Raw genomic sequence first — 3857 nt, 5'->3', positions numbered from 1 at the left:
TAACAGAAACCCATGGGGGAGGGGAAGGAAAAAAAAAAAAAGAGGTTAGAGTGGGAGAGAGCCAAAGCATAAGAGACTGTTAAAAACTGAGAACAAACTGAGGGTTGATGGGGGGTGGGAGGGAGGGCAGGGTGGGTGATGGGTATTGAGGAGGGCACCTTTTGGGATGAGCACTGGGTGTTGTATGGAAACCAATTTGACAGTAAATTTCATATATTAAAAAATAAAAAAAATAAAAAAAATAAAAGAAATTCCACCCAAACCCTCACAAGTGCCCCCAGCAAATCTGGCATATACCACTCGGGCCCCGAGTCTCCTGCAGCAACCTAGGTTCATGGAGCAGCCCTCAGAATGCCATGTGCCTGCATGCACACAGGAGTAAGGCAGAGCACACCCAACCCCAACCTGAATCCGTGTCTATGGCACTAGCAGTCCTAACACCAAGCCTGTGCAGGCTCCCTACTCGTGTCCTTGCTGAGCCTTGTCCAGCACTGCCTCCTCCTTCCTTCTCTAACCCCTCTGCAGGAGCACAGTGAGTTCGAGGCCACCGCCAGCTGCCTGAATCCTGGGCCTGCGGGAATCCACATGTCAACGAGCCCTAGGTGGTCAGGGCCTTGGGCCTGGCTGTGGTAAGGACAAACAACCCAGGAAGCCTAATACTCTGAGCCAAAAATAAGAGATTTTCCATCACCTCCCTTTTCTTGGAATATTCACTTTACCAATCTTGTCATTTGTTTCTCCATATCTTTGAAATATATGTAAATCTTTTTAAGCTGAAGAAAGCTTTCTTCAACTTTTAGGTCGGCGAATATCTTTCTCAAATGCATGGGATCTAGCTCTTTGACATGTGAACATCAAGGGATAGCATGCCCGCTGCTCCATTTCTGCATGAAGGGTAGGAGCCTAAGTCCAGCAGGAAAAAGTTCCATGGTGCAAAAAAATACTTCCTGTCCTAAAGATGTGGGTTTACTGTAATTTGGAATAGGCCAGTCAGCACACAGACAGTCACCCCAAATAGCAAATGCTGTCCAATCCTCTTACTTGAGGCCTGTTATTTACCTTATCACACAAATATGATAAGTATATGTATCTGCTTGGCTATCCAAAAACGTTAGATTTCTTTCGGTCTTTAATCACTTAGTGGATTGCCTGTAATTGGCATCACATTCCAGTTTAATGCTTATTCTGTAATAAAAGTGTTCTCTTTCTCTTCTGCCTTTGTCTGGAGGTTCTCTGGTTTGGGAGGACATTTTGTTTTTAATTCTGTTCCCCTCACCACTGACCAGAACTACCAATCCCCACCTAACCACTTCAGGTGCCCATTAGACCCCCTCTGGAGGAGCATTTCACAGAGTACCTCTTCCCAATTCCTTCTGGGGCTTCCAGCTCTAACCCACAGTTGTGCAGCACAGAGCTCAGATGCCCCAAAATCCGCACGCAGGAAGATGTCTTTGCTTACATGAGTCCTACTGTCTCCACTAGAGCAAAGTTAGACCAGATTCCAATGAAGACAACATCACAGGGTGACCATCAGCAGTTCCAGCTTGTTTTAATGTTCACACCTAAAACTGATGGAGACAGTGGGGCTTGGGAATCCCAGGGAGATAAGTGCATGCACCAAGTTGACCTGAGGTTCTGAACTGCCTCCATCTGTTGCCCAAATGTCCGTACATGTGAAGAGAATACCTGCTGCTTCCCCTTCCCTACAGAGACCTAACACTGCAGATTCAAATTCTTTTTTTTTTTTTTAAGTTTATATTTGTTTATTTTGAGAGAGAGAGAGAGCAAGCAGGGGAGGGACAGAAAGGGAGACAGAATCCCAAAGAGGCTCCCTGCTGCCAGTGCAGAGCCCCATGTGGGGCTGGAACTCACGAAACATGGGATCATGACCTGAGCCAAAGTCAAGAGTTGTATGCTCAACCAATGGAGCCACCCAGTCACCCCTGCAGCAACAAGTTCTGCATCCAGTGCATGGGGATCTTTAAGATGGGTTAGAGCATCATCTCCCCTCGGGACTCCCTCCTATCTCTGTAGCAACCACAAAGATAGAGGTACAATTCCACCTAGAATCTGCACACAGAGTCTCTTCTCTACTTGGGATTCATGAGAGAAGGCAAGATTTTTGAGCACATGCAGGTAATCCAGGGGACATGTTTTCTTGAGCTTGGCAGATGGACAGAGACATGAAGTCAAAGTCCTCACCGGAACGGGCCCCCAGTGTTGTCCAGATTTCATTCAGTGATCTGCTGCAGCTGTGTGAGGTGCTCCTGCTGTCCAGTTCAGTGCCAACAAATATGGGCAGCAAAAGCAGCCCTTTTCAGGGACGTAAGCCCTGCCTTGATGCCATGTCAAGAGGGGAGAAGGTCCCTAGGTATGGGAGGTCAGGACTCAAAATATCCAGAGCCATGACCACAATTAAACCTAAGTGTAAACTGTGTTACTGGTGTAGAGACATCTTACATAAGAGTGTCCTGCTCAGGGACAGGCTGTATCACACCTGGGGCCATGGGTGCTCTCAACCTAGCAGATCCAAGATCTACCTGATGCCACAGACCCACCCCTAGTCTCTCCTCTTCATCACTCTGGAGGCAGCAGGTCAGTCTCACTGGGGACACTCTCTCCAGCACCGGGGACTGTTTAGGATGTGGGGAATATCGTGTGCAGACTGGGGTCTGGATGACAACAGTATTTGAATTTGCTTCTATCTCAGAGGAGGTGGGGTGAGTCATTCAGGGTCCTCTTCTTCCCCCATAGAAGGAATCTCCATGGCACCCAGGTGTGAGTTAGTCCAGGTTCCTTGTTCTGGGATGAACACTGAGGAGGCTTGCAAACTGCTAGAGAAAGTGATTGTGTCTACTTAATGTGGTCATGAGAAAAACAGATGAAGAGCAATGGCCCCTACCATCTAGAGACTTCCAGTCTAGAGCAAATGGTTACACGGTTGAATTCCAGACTGTGGGGTCAGTGCAAGGAAGGGGTGGTTCACGGGACTATGGGTTCATTTTTCTGTGGTTTTATGAGTACTCTTGTGGCCCCTGAAGGCCATCCACAAAGAAAAGAGTTTTGTAGTCGTAGTATTTGTTTACCTTGTTAAGAATAAGATCTACTTGACCCGTAAACATCACGGAGGTTGGGGGCACTGACCCCACGGTGATGAAAATCTGTGTGTCACTTTTGAGTCCCTAAAAACTTAGCTCTTTTTTTTTTTTTTTTTTAAATATGGAATGCTTCATGAATTTGCATGTCATTCTAGGGGCCACGCTAATCTGTACTATTCCATTTTTAGTATATGTGCTGCAGATGTGAACACCCAAACGCTTGACTCTTACCAGGCTACTGTTGACTGGAAGCCTTACCAATGACATAAACAATCGATTAACATGTATCTTGTGTGTTATATGCACATTATATACTAGAGTCTTAACAATAAAGAAAGCTAGAGACAGTGTTCAGGAAATCAAAAGGAAAATACAGTTACTGTACTGTATTTGTTGAAAAACATCCATGTCTCAGTAGTCTGGTGCAAATTCAAACCCATGTTTTTCAAGGGCCAACTTTAGTTTCTGGTGGGATTGTCCCAGAAAACTCTTAAGAGTTTATGTTAAATTGCTTATTATTATGTTGTAAAGTAGGTAATTGGCTTAAGTGAAATATAATCATACAAAGTTTTTACTAGGCAAATGTAGGAAGACAGAATTGGGAATAAATACCCCACAGGCAGGGAGCTCAGAAGCCTAGAGCAATCTGCCTCCCCAGCTCCACCCAGATCACTCTCTCCAGAAGCTTTTCCAGCTCTGGCCCCACCCTGGGCTGTGGCCTCACTGAACTGATTAGAGGAGGTCAGAGGTTTGGTTTAC

The 3857-nt window shown here is 45.9% G+C and overlaps 1 pseudogene; it reads right to left on the bottom strand.

Moving 5' to 3' along the window:
- Positions 1 to 3213: 3213 nt before the first annotated feature.
- On the bottom strand, positions 3214 to 3310 carry LOC132691416 (U6 spliceosomal RNA; annotated as a pseudogene).
- Positions 3311 to 3857: the final 547 nt, after the last annotated feature.

The sequence above is a fragment of the Panthera onca genome, chromosome E2, assembly GCF_046562875.1.
Source record: "Panthera onca isolate mPanOnc1 chromosome E2, mPanOnc1 haplotype 2, whole genome shotgun sequence".
NCBI classification, from domain to species: Eukaryota; Metazoa; Chordata; class Mammalia; order Carnivora; family Felidae; genus Panthera; species Panthera onca.
The sequence above is the reverse complement of the archived record's forward strand: the minus strand, read 5'-3'. Positions and strand labels throughout refer to the sequence as shown.